The sequence below is a fragment of the Schistocerca gregaria genome, unplaced genomic scaffold, assembly GCF_023897955.1.
Source record: "Schistocerca gregaria isolate iqSchGreg1 unplaced genomic scaffold, iqSchGreg1.2 ptg000333l, whole genome shotgun sequence".
NCBI classification, from domain to species: domain Eukaryota; kingdom Metazoa; phylum Arthropoda; class Insecta; order Orthoptera; family Acrididae; genus Schistocerca; species Schistocerca gregaria.
Genome location: NW_026061799.1, coordinates 5,440,029 through 5,460,489, shown reverse-complemented (window position 1 = coordinate 5,460,489; position 20,461 = coordinate 5,440,029). Strand labels below are relative to the sequence as shown.

The window sequence follows — 20,461 nt, the reverse complement described above, 5'->3', positions numbered from 1 at the left end:
TTGGCTCTGAGATGTGTACACATCGCCCGTCGCTCTCATTATTGATTATTCTATTTTATTTTAAAGTAGCTTCAATTTAGATGAGATAAGTCGTAACATAGTAGATGTACTGGAAAGTGTATCTAGGAAGAGTTTCAAGATATAACTTATTAGTAAAGTGTTTTATTTACACTGAAAATTTTTCTATGCAAATCAGGATATCTTGATTATTTACTTTATTATATTTATTTTTTGTTTATTTAATTATTTAATATAAATAATTTTATTGTATTTTTGTCTTAGTATATTTTATAGAATTGATTTTTTAAATTATAGTTTATTGGTAATGTAAGTGTTTTATGAAATATTATTTTAAATTTTTTTAAGTAGATTTTATTTATTGTACCTTTTGTATCAGGGTTTATCAAAATTTTAGTATTTATTTTACTTGTCTCGATTTGGGTTGATTTATAAATAATTTATAGTTAATGTATCATAATTATTATTAAATTATTTATAGAAATGAGATGTTAATCGTTTCCCAAGATATCTAGTTTCTTAAGAAAAAATTTAATTTTTTAAAGTTATTTGTTTTTATTTAATTTTTTAAGTAAAAATATTAACTTATTTATTCTTTAAGGGATAAGCTTTGAAGTTAATAACCTATAATTTATTTTATAGAAATATAATAGTAAGCTTTAAACCAGCTATCTTTAAGATTACGTTTTAGTTCATTATTTTTTATTTTGATTTTATAAATATTTTAGGTTTTTTATTAAGATTATTAATTTAATTTTAAAATTTTTGTAATAATGATAGAATTAGTATATTTATTTGTATGAAATTTTTACCTTGTGAACTTATTATAAGGAACTAGGCAAAATTGATTTCCGCCTGTTTATCAAAAACATGTCCTCTTGTTTATATTTTGAGGTCTGGCCTGCTCACTGAGCGTATTTTTAAAGAGCCGCGGTATTTTGACCGTGCAAAGGTAGCATAATCATTAGTCTCTTAATTAGTGGCTGGAATGAATGGCTTGACGAGAAATCAACTGTCTCTTAATAAATTTTTGAATTTAACTTTTGAGTCAAAAGGCTTAAATTCTTCTTTAGGACGAGAAGACCCTATAGAGCTTGACATTTTACTTTTATATAGTTTTTTGTTTGTCTTTCTATATTTAATGATGATGTTTTGTTGGGGTGACATGAAGAATAGATAAACTCTTCATTATTATATCATTTATTTATGTTTGTTATTTTGATCCATAATTTATGATCATCAGATTAAGTTACCTTAGGGATAACAGCGTAATTGTTTTTGAGAGCTCATATCGACAAAGCAGATTGCGACCTCGATGTTGGATTAAGAAAAATTTTGGGTGCAGGAGCCCAATGATTAGGTCTGTTCGACCTTTAAATTCTTACATGATCTGAGTTCAGACCGGCGTGAGCCAGGTCGGTTTCTATCCTAAGATTGTTAATCCATATTAGTACGAAAGGACCATATGGTTAAAATATTTTTTGTTATATTGATTAATATTAATTTATTTACTATTTTGACAGATTAATGTGTTGAATTTAGAATTCATTTATGTAGATTTTTTCTACAAATAGTATTGATACTTAATGATTTATTTATATTTATTTTGAATTTTCTTTTATTGGTTATTTGTGTTTTAATTAATGTTGCCTTTCTAACTTTATTAGAGCGTAAGGTTTTAGGTTATATTCAGATTCGAAAGGGTCCACATAAGGTAGGTTTTGTTGGAATTCCTCAGCCATTTAGAGATGCTATTAAGTTAATTTGTAAGGAGCAGCCAATTCCTATTATATCTAATTACCTACTTTATTATTTTTCCCCTGTTTTTAATTTAATGATTTCTTTAGCCGTTGGAGTAATTTTTCCTTATTTAACTTATATGTGTTCTTTTTCTTATGGATTTTTATTTTTTTTATGTTGTACTAGATTAGGTGTTTATACTGTTATAATTGCTGGTTGATCTTCTAATTCAAATTATTCATTATTAGGTTCTCTTCGTTCTGTTGCTCAAACAATTTCTTATGAAGTTAGTTTAGCTTTAATTTTATTGTCTTTAATTATTTTAATTGGTAGTTTTAATATGTTTGATTTTATAAACTATCAGCTTTATTGTTGATTTATTATTATTCTTTTCCTTTAGCTTTAGCTTGTTTTGCTTCTTGCTTAGCTGAAACTAATCGTACTCCTTTTGATTTTGCTGAAGGGGAATCTGAGTTAGTTTCAGGATTTAATATTGAGTATGGTGCGGGTGGTTTTACTTTAAATTTTTTAGCTGAATATACTAGAATTGTCTTCATAAGAATGTTATTGGCTTTAATTTTTTTGGGCGATGATTTTTATTCTTTTATATTTTTTATTAAGCTTGCTATTATATCTTTTGGTTTTATTTGGGTTCGTGGAACATTACCACGGTTCCGTTATGATAAATTAATGTACTTAGCTTGAAAAAGTTTTTTACCTTTATCTTTGAATTTTTTTATTTTCTTTGTTGGTTTAAAGATTTTATTTATCTCATTTGTTTAGTGAAATTTTTTGAGAAAAGTTAATAGAAGAGTTAAACTTCTAATTTTATGTTTTCAAAACATATGCTTTTCCTAAGCTAATTAACTTTATTCCTTAATTAATTTATCTCATGCGTTTGCGACATGGACATTAATTAAGAAATATGTGAAGTAAATAATTGTTAAGATTTGACCTGTTATAATATAAGGTTCTTCAACAGGTCGTTTACCAATTCATGTTAGTAAGCATACAACAACTACTATAATTCAGAATAAAATTTGATTAATAGGGTAAAATTGAATGCCTCGGAATGGTGTTTTATTATAAAATGGTAAAATTATTAAGATTCTAATTGATAAAAATAATGCAATAACACCTCCTAACTTATTAGGGATAGATCGTAGAATTGCATATGCAAATAGGAAATATCATTCTGGTTGAATGTGAACTGGTGTTACTAATGGGTTGGCAGGTACAAAGTTATCTGGATCTCCTAATAGGTATGGATTAATTAAACATAGTATAATTAATAATGATGTTATTATTACAAATGTAATAGAATCCTTAAAGGTAAAGTATGGATGGAATGGAATTTTTTCAATATCTCCATTTAGTCCAAGAGGATTATTAGATCCTGTTTGGTGAAGAAAAAATAAATGAATTGCTGCTATAGCAGCAATAATAAATGGTAATACAAAATGGAATGTGAAGAATCGATTTAATGTTGCATTATCAACAGCAAATCCTCCTCATACTCATTGGACTAAATCTGTTCCTAAGTATGGGATTGCTGATAATAAATTAGTAATTACTGTTGCACCTCAAAAAGATATTTGGCCTCAGGGTAAGACATATCCTATAAATGCAGTTGCTAAAACTAAAAATAAAATCACTGTACCAATTATTCAGGTATGTATATATATATATAAGATCCATAGTAAATTCCCTGTCCTACATGTAAGTAAATACAAATAAAAAATATAGATGCTCCATTTGCGTGTAAGGTTCGGATAATTCAACCATTATTTACGTCTCGGCAGATGTGTACTACACTACTGAATGCTATTTCAATATTTGATGTATAATGTATAGCTAAAAATAGTCCAGTTACGATTTGAATTACCAAACATAACCCTAATAGGGATCCAAAATTTCATCAAAATGAAATATTTGTTGGGGCAGGTAAGTCAATTAAAGAGTTATTAATAATTTTAATTAAAGGATGTCTTAATCGTAAGGGTTTATTCATTAGTAATTATCTTATTTTACGAATAGGTCCCAGATTAATATTGGTGATTCTAACAACTGCTAGTAGTGCTAAAAAGAAATAAATTATTATTATTATTGTAATAATGAATGTTGGTCTATTATATAATTTTTCTAAAGATATTGTTATTTCTTGATAATTGATTGAATTATCAATATTTATAGTTTCGGTGTTTTTGAAAAAGTCTATAAATATAGATATATCTAGAATAATTAATATTAATATGATAAATACTCACATTATTAATGTAATAATTATAGTGATTGATTTAGGCTGAAATATTTCGTTTGATGCAATTCTTGTAATGTAAATAAATAATACTAGTATACCACCAAGAAATGTTAAAAATAAAATATATGGTAATCAATATCTTTCTATTATTGTTCCTGTTATTAATGCAACTAGGAAGGTTTGAAGGATAATAAAAAGCATTATTGATATTGGGTGTCTTAATTTAATAAAATTAATATTTATTACATTTGATAATGATATAATTATTATTTTGATCTTTTCAGGGGTTAGTTTATTTAAAATACCGGTTTTGGGGACCGATGATGGAAGCTTTTCCACCTCTGAAGTTTTAAAAGTGGGGGCTGGACTTATTTCCGGTTTACAAGACCGGCGTTTTTTTTAAACTATTAAAACTATTGTTTGTATTCTCTATTTTTACTTCTTTATTGATTTATTTTGCTGGTGTTTATGTTTTTTCTTCTAAACGTAAACATTTATTAATGGTTCTTTTGAGATTAGAATATATTGTTCTTTCTTTATTTATGTTAGTTATTGTTTTTCTTATTGAGTTTGATTATGATTATTTTTTTCCTGTTATTTTTTTAGTTTTTTCTGTTTGTGAGGGTGCTTTAGGTCTTTCTATTTTAGTTTCAATAATTCGTTCTCATGGTAATGATTTTTTTAATTCTTTTGGTTTATCTTTATGTTAAAGTATTTATTTATAACTATTTTTTTGATCCCTCTTTGTTTATTAAATAATTGTTGATGGTTGGTTCATTCTTTAATGTTTCTCTCGGGTTTTGTTTTTATAATTTGTGTTTATTCATATGCTGATTTGAATATAATTAGATATTATTTTGGTATTGATTATTTTTCTTTTAGTTTAATTTTACTTAGTTTTTGGATTTGTTCTTTAATAATCACTGCTAGAGGTTCAGTTTATTTAAGTTCATATCATTCTAATTTTTTTGTTTTTATGGTTTTGATTTTAATAATTATGCTTTATTGTTCATTTGCTAGATTAAGTCTTCTTTCTTTTTATATTTTTTTGAGGCTAGATTAGTTCCTACTTTACTTTTAATTTTGGGTTGGGGTTATCAACCTGAGCGTTTGCAGGCTGGTGTTTATTTAATTTTTTATACTTTGGTTGCTAGATTACCTTTATTATTAGTTTTATTTAAGGTTTATGATTTTTCTAATACTTTATATTTTCCTTTATTGGTTGATTTTGGTTCTTATTATTTTATGTTTTATGAATTTATAATTTTGGCTTTTTTAATTAAGATACCTATGTTTTTGGTTCATTTATGACTTCCTAAGGCTCATGTAGAGGCCCCTATTTCAGGTAGAATAATTCTTGCTGGTGTTTTATTAAAGTTAGGTGGTTATGGTATTTTTCGTGTTATAAAGGTTATTTCTTATTTGGGTTTAAAGTTTAATTATTTTTGATTGTCTTTAGGTTTATCTGGGGGTGTTATTGTAAGATTTATTTGTTTTCGTCAGGTTGATTTAAAGTCTTTAATTGCATATTCTTCTGTTGCTCATATAAGAATGGTTATTGGTGGATTGATGACTATGAATTGATGAGGTTGTGTAGGTTCTCTTTCTCTAATGGTTGGTCATGGTTTATGTTCTTCTGGTTTATTTTGTTTATCTAATATTATTTATGGACGTTTAGGTAGACGAAGATTATTAATTAACAAGGGTATAATTAATTTGCTGCCAAGAATGGCTTTATGATGATTTCTTTTAAGATCATCAAATATGGCTGCTCCTCCTTCTTTAAATTTGGTAGGTGAAACTAGATTATTAAATAGAATTATATCTTGATCTTCTTTTAGATTCTTTGCTTTGATTTTTTTATCTTTTTTTAGAGCTGTTTATACTTTGTATATATATTCTTATTCTCAGCATGGGAATTATTATTCTGGTGTTTATACTTGTTCTTTTGGTTATTTTCGTGAATATCATCTTTTACTTTTACATTGATTGCCTTTAAAGATTCTCTGTTTAAAGGGTGAATATTTCTTTGTTTAGTTTGCTTAAGTATTTTAATTAAAAATATTGTTTTGTGGAATCAATGATATGAAGTTTTTCATCTTAGGCCGTGAATTTATTTTCTATTTGTTCTTTGAGTTTTTTTTCTTTGTTTATTTCGAGAACTATAATTTTTATTTTAGGTATTTATTATTTAATAATTGATTATAGAGTTTTTGTTGAGTGAGAGCTTTTCAATTTAAATGGTTCTATAGTTGTTATAACTTTAATTTTGGATTGAATATCTCTTATTTTTATATCTTTTGTTATATATATTTCTTCTTTGGTTATTTATTATAGAGAGGATTATATATCTGGTGAAAAGAATATAAATCGTTTTATTATTATTGTTTTAATATTTATTCTTTCTATAGGTTTTTTAATTATTAGTCCTAATTTAATTAGAATTTTATTAGGTTGAGATGGTTTAGGTTTAGTTTCTTATTGTTTAGTTATTTATTATCAAAATGTAAAATCTTATAGTGCTGGTATATTAACTGCACTTTCTAATCGTATTGGTGATGTTGCTATTTTAATTTCTATTGCATGAATGTTAAATTTTGGTGGTTGAAATTATATTTATTATTATGATTTTATTTCTAATTCTTTTGAAATAAAGCTCATTACTATATTAATTGTTTTAGCAGCTATAACTAAGAGAGCTCAGATTCCTTTCTCTTCATGACTTCCTGCTGCTATAGCAGCTCCTACTCCTGTTTCTGCTTTAGTTCATTCTTCTACTCTTGTTACTGCTGGTGTTTATTTATTAATTCGTTTTAGACCAATATTGGATACTTATAATTGTGGTTGATTTTTACTTTTAATTGGTTGTATAACTATATTTATGGCTGGATTGGGCGCTAATTTTGAGTTTGATTTAAAGAAGATTATTGCTCTTTCTACTTTAAGACAACTTGGTTTAATAATAAGAATTTTGGCTATAGGTTATCCAAAGCTTGCATTTTTTCATTTATTGGCTCATGCTCTATTTAAGGCATTATTATTTATATGTGCAGGTCCAATAATTCATAATTTGAAGGATTCTCAGGATATTCGTTTTATAGGATCAATTGTTAATTTCATACCTTTAACTTCAGTTTGTTTTAATGTTTCTAGTTTATCTTTGTGTGGAATACCTTTTTTAGTGGGATTTTATTCAAAGGATTTAATTCTTGAGATGGTTTGTTTAAGATGAATTAATTGTTTAATTTTTTTTCTTTATTTTTTTTCTACTGGTTTAACTGCTTCTTATTCTTTTCGTTTGTTTTATTATTCAATATCTGGTGATAATAATTTTTATCCTAGATTTTCTTTTGATGATAAGGGTTATTATATTTCATTTGGAATAATTGGTCTATTGTTTGATGCTGTTTTTGGTGGTAGTCTTTTATCTTGATTAATTTTTCCTATTCCTCATGTGATTGCTTTTCCTTATTATTTAAAGTATTTAACTATTACAGTTGTTATTTTAGGTGCTTATTTAGGTTATCTTATTTCTAATTTTGATTTTTCTCATAATTTATTTTCTTTAAGTATACTTTCTTTTGTTAGATTTGCTGGTTCTATATGATTTATACCTTTTCTTTCAACTAAGTTTATTAGATATATTCCTTTAAAAATAGGTTATTATTCATCTAAGTCATTTGATTATGGTTGAGGTGAATTACTTGGTGGTCAAGGTTTATATAGATTATTTATTTATTTAATTGGTTATATTCAAGGTTGATATGATTCTAATTTCAAGATTTATCTTTTAACTTTTATTTTTTGAATATTTATTTTGGTAATATTGTTTTTCGTTTACTTAAATAGCTTATAATTAGAGCGTGACACTGAAGATGTTAAGGAAGTATTTTTACTTTTAAGTATTTATAAATATAGATATATTATTTTTACAGTGAAAATGTAATGTTTTATTTAAACTATATAAATTTTAGAAATGTTAACGGAGTTTAACCGCTAATATAAAAAGTTAGCAGCTTTCATATTGGCTTTACATTTCCTTAATTGGAACTATTATAGTTCAATTATATTATTAACAGTAATACGCCTCTTTTTTGCTTCAATTAATAAGAATAAGGGTAGTACATACCAATCTTCCAGGTCGAAACTGACTGCAATATTTCGCTTCTTATTCTATTTAAGGTTGATTGATAATATCAATACTTTTTGAATGCAACCCAAATGTTATATTTAACTACAACCCTTTATTCTGCTCATTGTAATGCTCCTTGGTTTCATTCATGGTATAGTCCTCCTAATAGAACTAGAATAAAAAATATTGTTGATACTGTTCAGATTATAATGTCTGAAGTTTTAAAAATAATTACAATTGGTAGAATTAGTGCAATTTCTACATCAAAAATTAAAAAGATTACTGCGATTAGGAAGAATCGTATTGAGAATGGTATTCGTGCTGATCTTTTTGGATCAAACCCACATTCAAATGGTGATCTTTTTTCTCGATCATTAATTAATTTTTTTGATAGTGTTGTTGCCAGGATTATAACAATTATTGGAATAATAAATCTAATGAAAACTCTTGTTGATAGAATTAGAATTGTTTTTCTTGATTTATATCAAGCTTTCTGATTGGAAGTCAAATGTACTATTTATACTAGAAAAACAATTATCTACCTCATCAATAAATAGAGATATAAAAGAATAATCATACTACGTCTACGAAGTGTCAGTATCATGCTGCTGCTTCAAATCCAAAGTGATGTCTTGGTGAAAATTGATTTATTGAGTGTCGAAGTAGACATGTTGATAAAAAGATTGTTCCAATAATTACGTGTAAACCACGGAATCCTGTTGCAACAAAGAATGTTGATCCATAAACTGCATCTGCAATGCTAAAAGGTGCTTCTCAATATTCATATGCTTGAAGTATTGTAAAGTATAGTCCTAATAACACTGTGAAGAATAATCCTTGTTGTGCTTGAGTATGATTAGATTCCATTAAACTATGATGTGCTCATGTTACTGTTACTCCTGATGCTAAAAGAATAGCTGTATTAAGTAATGGAATTTGTATAGGGTTAAAGGGTTGAATTCCTATTGGAGGTCATAGTATTCCTAGTTCAATTGTCGGTGCTAATCTTCTTCTAAAGAATGCTCAAAAAAAAGAAACGAAAAATAATACCTCTGATGCAATAAATAAAATTATTCCTCATCGTAATCCAATTGATACAAATCCTGTATGTAATCCTTGATATGTTCCTTCTCGTACTACATCTCGTCATCATTGAATTATAGTTAGTAGGGTAATTCCAAATCCAATTATGAATAAGTTAATATTAAATAGGTGGAATCATTTTGCTAGTCCTGATACTAGGACTATTGCTCCAATTGCTCCTGTTAATGGTCAAGGTCTATAGTCTACTAAGTGGAATGGGTGGTTTGAGTGAGTTGTTAACATAGGTTTAATATACTTCTCTAGAATATAGAGTTCTTAGAATTGAGAAAACATAGGCTTGAATTATTGCTACTGCTGATTCTAGAATTAATAGAAGTATTTGTCCAATAATTAGTAATGAGATTAAGTTTATTGCTATAGATGGTCCTGTGTTTCCTAATAAGGTTAATAATAAGTGTCCTGCAATTATATTTGCTGCCAACCGTACTGCTAATGTACCTGGTCGAATAACATTACTAATTGTTTCAATTAGTACTATAAATGATATTAATGCAGGCGGTGTACCTTGTGGTACAAGGTGTGTAAATATATGATTAGTATGGTTAATTCATCCAAATAATATAAATCTTAGCCATATACGTAGGGCAATTGCAAATGTTAATGCTAAATGTCTTGTTCTAGTAAAAATATAAGGGAATAATCCTATGAAATTGTTAAATAATATTATAATAAAAATTAAGATGAAAATGAATGTTGTTCCATTAAATGATTTTGGTCCAAGAACTGTTTTAAATTCATTATGTAAGGTTAAATTTAGTTTATTTCAGATAATGTTAATTCGTGATGGTGTAAGTCAAAATAGTGATGGGATTAATAATAGTCCTAGAAATGTTCTAGTTCAATTTAATGATAAATTAAAGATGTTAGTTGATGGGTCAAATGTTGAGAATAGATTTGTTATCATTTTCAATTTAAGTTTTTTATTTCAATTGTTCCTTTTTCTGCTCTTTTAATTAGGTTAGGTTTAAATGAGAAGAAGTTTATTTGATTAAACAAGATTAATGTAGCTGAAAATATAATGAATAGTGAGAATCATATAAGAGGGGATATTTGAGGGATTTGGATATAATTTCCCCATCAGAAGTAGTCGTTAATTTACTATTATTTGGTTTAGGAGAGCATTACTTACTTTCAGTCATCTGATGAATTTCAAGGTGTACTAATTTTTTTAGTTACTTTAGATTGACACTCTAATGTTATGTATTTTAACTAACTCCTTAAATTATCTTAGATAATCACTTAATAAATAAATTTACTGAAGTTCTTTCAATTACAATTGGTATAAATCTGTGGTTTGCTCCACAGATTTCTGAGCATTGTCCAAAGAATAATCCAGGTCGATTTATTGTGAATGTTCCTTGATTTAACCGACCTGGCGTTGCATCAATTTTAACCCCTAATGCAGGAACTGCTCATGAGTGTAGAACATCTGATGCTCTTGTTAATACTCGTACTTCTGTATTTATTGGTAGGATTGTTCGGTTATCTACATCTAGTAGTCGGAATCCATCATTTTCTAGGTCTTGTTCTGGTGTTATATAAGTGTCAAATTCTACGTCTATGAAGTCTGAATATTCATATCTTCAATATCATTGTCGTCCAATGGTTTTAATTGTAATTATTGCATCTACTGAATCATCAAGTAAATATAATAGTCGTAATGATGGAAGGGCAATAAAAATTAATGTAATTGCTGGTAAAGCTGTTCAGATTGTTTCAATTAAATGTCCATGAAGTATATTACGGTTAGTATAGGCAATAAATAATATATAACTTAGGGCATAACCTACAATTACTGTAATTAATAATAATACGACCATAGTATGATCATGAAAGAATGATAATTGCTCCATTAATGGTGAAGCTCCATCTTGAAGAGATAAATTTGATCATGTTGCCATTAATAAATATTTTCTAATAAAAGGTCAAACCTTTATTTGTAGAGCTTAAATCTACTGCACTAATCTGCCATATTAGAATCTAGAGATTAATGGTAATTCTGAGTAACTATGTTCTGCAGGAGGGTTATTTTGTAGTCATTCTGTTGATCTTCTTATGTTAGCTCTAAATATAATTGCTCGGTTTGTAATCATTCTTTCTCATATAATTACAATGAATATAATGATTCCTACAATAGAAATTGTAGACCCAATTCTTGATACTACGTTTCATGATGTATATGCGTCTGGGTAGTCAGAGTATCGTCGAGGTATTCCTGCTAATCCTAGGAAGTGTTGAGGAAAGAATGTTAAATTTACTCCAATGAATATAATTGTAAATTGGATTTTTAATCATGTATTATTTATAGTTAATCCTGTAAATAGTGGATATCATTGAATGACACCTCCTATAATTGCAAATACTGCTCCTATAGATAATACATAATGAAAGTGGGCTACTACATAATATGTATCATGTAATACAATATCAAGTGATGAATTTGCTAATACTAATCCTGTTAATCCACCAATTGTAAATAGGAAAATAAATCCTAGAGCTCATAATAATGGTGGATTGAACTTGAATTTAGTTCCATATAATGTAGCTAATCATCTAAATACCTTAATTCCTGTAGGTACAGCAATAATTATTGTTGCTGATGTAAAATATGCTCGTGTGTCAACATCCATTCCTACTGTAAATATATGATGTGCTCATACAATAAATCCTATTAGTCCAATTGATAGTATAGCATAAATTATACCTAATGTTCCAAATGATTCAATTTTTCCTCTTTCTTGACATACAATTTGTGAAATAATTCCGAACCCCGGTAGAATTAAAATATAAACTTCTGGGTGTCCAAAGAATCAAAATAGATGTTGATATAGAATTGGGTCACCCCCTCCTGCAGGGTCAAAGAATGATGTATTTAAATTTCGATCTGTTAATAATATAGTAATAGCTCCTGCTAAAACTGGAAGTGAAAGAAGGAGAAGTAATGCTGCAATAGCTACAGATCATACAAATAAAGGTGTTTGATCTAAAGTTATACTTTCTGATCGTATATTAATTGCTGTTGTAATGAAATTCACTGCACCAAGAATAGATGATACACCTGCTAAGTGCAGTGAAAAAATAGCTAGAGGGTCAAAGAATGATGTATTTAAATTTCGATCTGTTAATAATATAGTAATAGCTCCTGCTAAAACTGGAAGTGAAAGAAGGAGAAGTAATGCTGTAATAGCTACAGATCATACAAATAAAGGTGTTTGATCTAAAGTTATACTTTCTGATCGTATATTAATTGCTGTTGTAATGGAATTCACTGCACCAAGAATAGATGATACACCTGCTAAGTGCAGTGAAAAAATAGCTAGATCTACAGATGCACCCCCGTGTGCAATAGCTCCTGCTAGAGGAGGGTAAACTGTTCATCCTGTACCAGCACCATTATCTACTATAGAAGATGTAAGAAGAAGGGTTAGTGAAGGTGGTAGTAATCAAAAACTTATATTATTTATTCGTGGAAATGCTATATCTGGTGCACCAATTATTAGTGGAACAAGTCAATTACCAAATCCACCAATTATAATAGGTATTACTATAAAGAAAGTTATTACGAATGCGTGAGCTGTAATAATAACATTATAAATCTGGTCATCCCCAATTAGAGATCTGGGTTGGCCAAGTTCAGCACGAATAAGTATTCTTATTGATGTTCCTACTATTCCTGCTCATGCTCCAAATATGAAGTATAAAGTACCAATGTCCTTATGGTTTGTTGAGAATAATCATTTTTGCGGTAAGATGGCTGAATTTTAGGTGGTAGACTGTAAATCTACTTATGAGATGTTTTCTCTCTTATCATATTTAGGTCTTATATTCAATTATGATTCTAGACTGCAATTCTAGAGGTGTAAAATTTTACTAAGGCCTAAAAGATTATTCTTTTAATTATAACTTTGAAGGTTATTAGTTTGATTAACTTAAGTCCTTAGTATAATGAAATTAAGGTTGATGTTGAAATCAATCCTATTGTTGAAATTATTACTGTTATAGGAAGAATGATTCTTGATTTTTGGGACTTTATAGATCACGAATTTTCTGTGTATGATATAATTAGAGCTGAGAATCTAATACGTATATAGTAGTAGAGTGTAATTGTAGTTATTACAACTATAATAGTTATAATAGTTGTTATATTGTTTTCTATTAATGATTGTATTACAATTCATTATGGTAAGAATCCAAGGAATGGTGGTAGTCCACCTAAAGATAATAAAGATAAGAATATTATGAATTTAATTTCGGTTTTTATATTTCTGGCTGAATAAATTTGATTTATGAAAAATAAATTTATTTGCTTAAATAATAAAACTATAATTAATCTTAATAGTGAGTAAATAATGAAGTATAGTTCTCAGATGTTTTCTCTGACTATTAATGATCTAATTATTCAACCTAGATGTCTGATTGATGAATATGCTAAAAGTTGTCGTAAGGATGTTTGATTTAAACCTCCTATTGCCCCAATAATAATTCTTAAGATAATAATTGTTCAAATAAAAGTTCTTAATTGAATACAATAAGATAAGACCATTATTGGGGCGATTTTTTGTCATGTTATTAATGTTAAACAATTATTTCATCTTGATGCTCCTATAACTTCTGGAAATCAGAAATGGAAAGGTGTAGCTCCAATCTTTAATAATAGTCTAGATCTAATTATTATTGATGGGATAAATTCTGTTTCCCATCCCATGGGATATTTTATTTGAATCAGCAAAATTGAAAATAATAATATTGTCGATGCTATTGCTTGGACAATAAAATATTTAATTGATGATTCATTTATTATTATATTTTTATTTCTTGTTAGGAGCGGAATAAATGAAAGTAAGTTGATCTCAAGTCCTATTCAAACCCCAAATCAGGAATTTGATGAAATGGACAGGATCGTTCCTATCATTAATGTTGATAGGAAGAGAAGTTTTGTAGAGTTGTTGGTCATTAAAAAGGAGAGGATTGATACCTCTATAAATGGGGTATGAACCCATTAGCTTGTTTAGCTTACCTTTTTACATTAAGGTGTATGATGCACGTTAGTTTTTGATACTAAAGGAGGTAGTTTAATTCTATCTTATGTAATTTTAATGAAGGTAATTTTATTTACTTTATTTACCCTATCAAGGTAACCCTTTAATCAGGCACTTCATTTATTTAATATATAAATCTAAAGTTTTTTTTTGAAATTCTTTTATGTATTATTTTGTTTAATTAGGATTAATTTATCCTGCTCATTTTATTTTTTTTATATATATATATAATAAATAATTTATATTAATATATTACATTTAATTGAAATTAAAGTATTATAAGTTCATCTTACCATTATCAATTGATTATTTTCATGCAATTATTTACCTAGGATTATAGCTACTTATGTTTTTAGCTTAAAATAGGTTATTATAATATAATATATATAATAATATGTAATTTAATATTTAATATTATTACAATTGTATATAATAAATAAAATTATTAATTTAAATATAAAATATTATAATTAATATAAATAATTATATTAATTATAATAATATAATAATGTAAATTATCTATAATTAGATTATTTAACTAATATAAATGAAAGTTAACTTAATATAAAAAAAGAATTCATATTAATAACATATTATATTAAATTACATAATTGTATAAAATATATTTATTATATTATTTAATCTTTCTTTATTTATTAGTGAAAAGAAAGATTAAATAAGAAAGAATATAATACATTTATTGCTATACATGTTCCATATTAATCTTTAATTATATATAATAGAGAAGTTGTTGTGGTCATACATAGGGGCGTTTCTTTTTTTTTGTTAATGTTTGTGGTTTTTTTCTTTTCTTTTCTTTAAATATTTGAATCTTTTATTTTTTCCTGAATTAATAGATTTAAAATTTTCTTATTTTTTATTTTTAAAAGTTTTATTCTTGCTTGTTTATTCACTTTTTCTTTGTATTATATGTAAGTTTTGTTAGACTAAATGTTCTTTTTGCAGTAATTTGATTTAATTATCAAGTGATTTTGGATTTAGCAATTGATTTAGTATCGGCATAATTCGTGCCAGCAGCCGCGGTTATACGATTGATACAAGTGAATATTAATGGTTAAAACAGTTGTTTATATTATTAGGGTTGAAATATAAATTTGTAAGGTGAAATGTTAAAATTTATTTGTGGCCCTTTTTATGAATCTGTGAAATTTAAATAATAAACTAGGATTAGATACCCTATTATTTTAAATGTTAATTATATTTACCAGGGTACTATTAGTTAAGGTCTTTAAACCCAAAGAATTTGGCGGTATCTCATTCCATTCAGAGGAACCTACCCCATGTTTGATAATACACGATTTACTCTACTTAATTTATTTGTTTGTATATCTCCGTTATCAGAGAATCTTTTTAGAGTTATAATTCTCAAGATTTATAATTATAAAATATTTCAGGTCAAGGTGCAGCTTATAGTTAAGAGGAGGTGGGTTACAATAGATTTTGGTTTATAACGCATTTGATAGTGAAATACTGTTAATGAAGGTGGATTTGATAGTAATTTAATTTATTTAATTTAACTGATATTGGCTCTGAGATGTGTACACATCGCCCGTCGCTCTCATTTTTGATTATTCTATTTTATTTTAAAGTAGCTTCAATTTAGATGAGATAAGTCGTAACATAGTAGCTGTACTGGAAAGTGTATCTAGGAAGAGTTTCAAGATATAACTTATTAGTAAAGTGTTTCATTTACACTGAAAATTTTTCTGTGCAAATCAGGATATCTTGATTATTTATTTTATTATATTTATTTTTTGTTTATTTAATTATTTAACATAAATAATTTTATTGGATTTTTTGTCTTAGTATATTTTATAGAATTGATTTTTTAAATTATAGTTTATTGGTAATGTAAGTGTTTTATGAAATATTATTTTAAATTTTTTTAAGTAGATTTTATTTATTGTACCTTTTGTATCAGGATTTATCAAAATTTTAGTATTTATTTTACTTGTCTCGATTTGGGTTGATTTATAAATAATTTATAGTTAATGTATCATAATTATTATTAAATTATTTATAGAAATGAGATGTTAATCGTTTCCCAAGATATCTAGTTTCTTAAGAAAAAATTTAATTTTTTAAAGTTATTTGTTTTTTTTAATTTTTTAAGTAAAAATATTAACTTATTTATTCTTTAAGGGATAAGCTTTGAAGTTAATAACCTATAATTTATTTTATAGAAATATAATAGTAAGCTTTAAACCTGCTATCTTTAAGATTACGTTTTAGTTCATTATTTTTTATTTTGATTTTATAAATATTTTAGGTTTTTTATTAAGATTATTAATTTAATTTTAAAATTTTTGTAATAATGATAGAATTAGTATATTTTTTTGTATGAAATTTTTACCTTGTGAACTTATTATAAGGAACTAGGCAAAATTGATTTCCGCCTGTTTATCAAAAACATGTCCTCTTGTTTATATTTTGAGGTCTGGCCTGCTCACTGAGCGTATTATTAAAGAGCCGCGGTATTTTGACCGTGCAAAGGTAGCATAATCATTAGTCTCTTAATTAGTGGCTGGAATGAATGGCTTGACGAGAAATCAACTGTCTCTTAATAAATTTTTGAATTTAACTTTTGAGTCAAAAGGCTTAAATTCTTCTTTAGGACGAGAAGACCCTATAGAGCTTGACATTTTACTTTTATATAGTTTTTTGTTTGTCTTTCTATATTTAATGATGATGTTTTGTTGGGGTGACATGAAGAATAGATAAACTCTTCATTATTATATCATTTATTTATGTTTGTTATTTTGATCCATAATTTATGATCATAAGATTAAGTTACCTTAGGGATAACAGCGTAATTGTTTTTGAGAGCTCATATCGACAAAGCAGATTGCGACCTCGATGTTGGATTAAGAAAAACTTTGGGTGCAGGAGCCCAATGATTAGGTCTGTTCGACCTTTAAATTCTTACATGATCTGAGTTCAGACCGGCGTGAGCCAGGTCGGTTTCTATCCTAAGATTGTTAATCCATATTAGTACGAAAGGACCATATGGTTAAAATATTTTTTGTTATATTGATTAATATTAATTTATTTACTATTTTGACAGATTAATGTGTTGAATTTAGAATTCATTTATGTAGATTTTTTCTACAAATAGTATTGATACTTTATGATTTATTTATATTTATTTTGAATTTTCTTTTATTGGTTATTTGTGTTTTAATTAGTGTTGCCTTTTTAACTTTATTAGAGCGTAAGGTTTTAGGTTATATTCAGATTCGAAAGGGTCCAAATAAGGTAGGTTTCGTTGGAATTCCTCAGCCATTTAGGGATGCTATTAAGTTAATTTGTAAGGAGCAGCCAATTCCTATTATATCTAATTACCTACTTTATTATTTTTCCCCTGTTTTTAATTTAATGATTTCTTTAGCCGTTTGAGTAATTTTTCCTTATTTAACTTATATGTGTTCTTTTTCTTATGGATTTTTATTTTTTTTATGTTGTACTAGATTAGGTGTTTATACTGTTATAATTGCTGGTTGATCTTCTAATTCAAATTATTCATTATTAGGTTCTCTTCGTTCTGTTGCTCAAACAATTTCTTATGAAGTTAGTTTAGCTTTAATTTTATTGTCTTTAATTATTTTAATTGGTAGTTTTAATATGTTTGATTTTATAAACTATCAGCTTTATTGTTGATTTATTATTATTTCTTTTCCTTTAGCTTTAGCTTGTTTTGCTTCTTGCTTAGCTGAAACTAATCGTACTCCTTTTGATTTTGCTGAAGGGGAATCTGAGTTAGTTTCAGGATTTAATATTGAGTATGGTGCGGGTGGTTTTACTTTAATTTTTTTAGCTGAATATACTATAATTGTCTTCATAAGAATGTTATTGGCTTTAATTTTTTTGGGCGGTGATTTTTATTCTTTTATATTTTTTATTAAGCTTGCTATTATATCTTTTGGTTTTATTTGGGTTCGTGGAACATTACCACGGTTCCGTTATGATAAATTAATGTACTTAGCTTGAAAAAGTTTTTTACCTTTATCTTTGAATTTTTTTATTTTCTTTGTTGGTTTAAAGATTTTATTTATCTCATTTGTTTAGTGAAATTTTTTGAGAAAAGTTAATAGAAGAGTTAAACTTCTAATTTTATGTTTTCAAAACATATGCTTTTCCTAAGCTAATTAACTTTATTCCTTAATTAATTTATCTCATGCGTTTGCGACATGGACATTAATTAAGAAATATGTGAAGTAAATAATTGTTAAGATTTGACCTATTATAATATAAGGTTCTTCAACAGGTCGTTTACCAATTCACGTTAGTAAGCATACAACAACTACTATAATTCAGAATAAAATTTGATTAATAGGGTAAAATTGAATGCCTCGGAATGGTGTTTTATTATAAAATGGTAAAATTATTAAGATTCTAATTGATAAAAATAATGCAATAACACCTCCTAACTTATTAGGGGTAGATCGTAGAATTGCATATGCAAATAGGAAATATCATTCTGGTTGAATGTTAACTGGTGTTACTAATGGGTTGGCAGGTACAAAGTTATCTGGATCTCCTAATAGGTAAGGATTAATTAAACATAGTATAATTAATAATGATGTTATTATTACAAATGTAATAGAATCCTTAAAGGTAAAGTATGGATGGAATGGAATTTTTTCAATATCTCCATTTAGTCCAAGAGGATTATTAGATCCTGTTTGGTGAAGAAAAAATAAATGAATTGCTGCTATAGCAGCAATAATAAATGGTAATACGAAATGGAATGTGAAGAATCGATTTAATGTTGCATTATCAACAGCGAATCCTCCTCATACTCATTGGACTAAATCTGTTCCTAAGTATGGGATTGCTGGTAATAAATTAGTAATTACTGTTGCACCTCAAAAAGATATTTGGCCTCAGGGTAAGACATATCCTATAAATGCAGTTGCTAAAACTAAAAATAAAATCACTGTACCAATTATTCAGGTATGTATATATATATAAGATCCATAGTAAATTCCCCGTCCTACATGTAAGTAAATACAAATAAAAAATATAGATGCTCCATTTGCGTGTAAGGTTTGGATAATTCAACCATTATTTACGTCTCGGCAGATGTGTACTACACTACTGAATGCTATTTCAATATTTGATGTATAATGTATAGCTAAAAATAGTCCAGTTACGATTTGAATTACCAAACATAACCCTAATAGGGATCCAAAATTTCATCAAAATGAAATATTTGTTGGGGCAGGTAAGTCAATTAAAGAGTTATTAATAATTTTAATTAAAGGATGTCTTAATCGTAAGGGTTTATTCATTAGTAATTATCTTATTTTACGAATAGGTCCCTGATTAATATTGGTGATTTTAACAACTGCTAGTAGTGCTAAAAATAAATAAATTATTATTATTATTGTAATAATGAATGTTGGTCTATTATATAATTTTTCTAAAGATATTGTTATTTCTTGATAATTGATTGAATTATCAATATTTATAGTTTCGGTGTTTTTGAAAAAGTCTATAAATATAGATATATCTAGAATAATTAATATTAATATGATAAATACTCACATTATTAATGTAATAATTATAGTGATTGATTTAGGCTGAAATATTTCGTTAGATGCAATTCTTGTAATGTAAATAAATAATACTAGTATACCACCAAGAAATGTTAAATATAAAATATATGATAATCAATATCTTTCTATCATTGTTCCTGTTATTAATCCAACTAGGAAGGTTTCAAGCATAATAAAAAGCATTTTTGATATTGGGTGTCTTAATTTAATAAAATTAATATTTATTACATTTGATAATGATATAATTATTATTTTGATCATTTCAGGGGTTAGTTTATTTAAAATACCGGTTTTGGGGACCGATTATGGAAGCTTTTCCACCTCTGAAGTTTTAAAAGTGGGGGCTGGACTTATTTCCGGTTTACAAGACCGGCGTTTTTTTTAAACTATTAAAACTAATGTTTATATTCTCTATTTTTACTTCTTTATTGATTTATTTTGCTGGTGTTTATGTTTTTTCTTCTAAACGTAAACATTTATTAATGGTTCTTTTGAGATTAGAATATATTGTTCTTTCTTTATTTATGTTAGTTATTGTTTTTCTTATTGAGTTTGATTATGATTATTTTTTTCCTGTTATTTTTTTAGT

General features: G+C 26.7%; 3 long non-coding RNA genes and 1 pseudogene across 3 annotated transcripts in view; 3 read left to right on the top strand and 1 right to left on the bottom strand.

Annotated features, from left to right (window-relative positions):
• LOC126306445 (NADH-ubiquinone oxidoreductase chain 5-like) overlaps positions 1-20,461 on the top strand; it is a 325,608-nt pseudogene that overhangs the window by 248,318 nt on the left and 56,829 nt on the right.
• Positions 1-20,461, bottom strand: part of LOC126306477 (uncharacterized) — a 254,518-nt gene that overhangs the window by 183,474 nt on the left and 50,583 nt on the right. The window lies entirely within an intron of this gene.
• LOC126306492 (uncharacterized) overlaps positions 1-20,461 on the top strand; it is a 267,731-nt gene that overhangs the window by 227,952 nt on the left and 19,318 nt on the right. The window lies entirely within an intron of this gene.
• On the top strand, positions 2,656-19,044 carry LOC126306475 (uncharacterized). The gene is made up of 2 exons (XR_007553545.1): positions 2,656-3,020; positions 18,859-19,044. It is a non-coding gene; the product is annotated as an uncharacterized LOC126306475 (long non-coding RNA).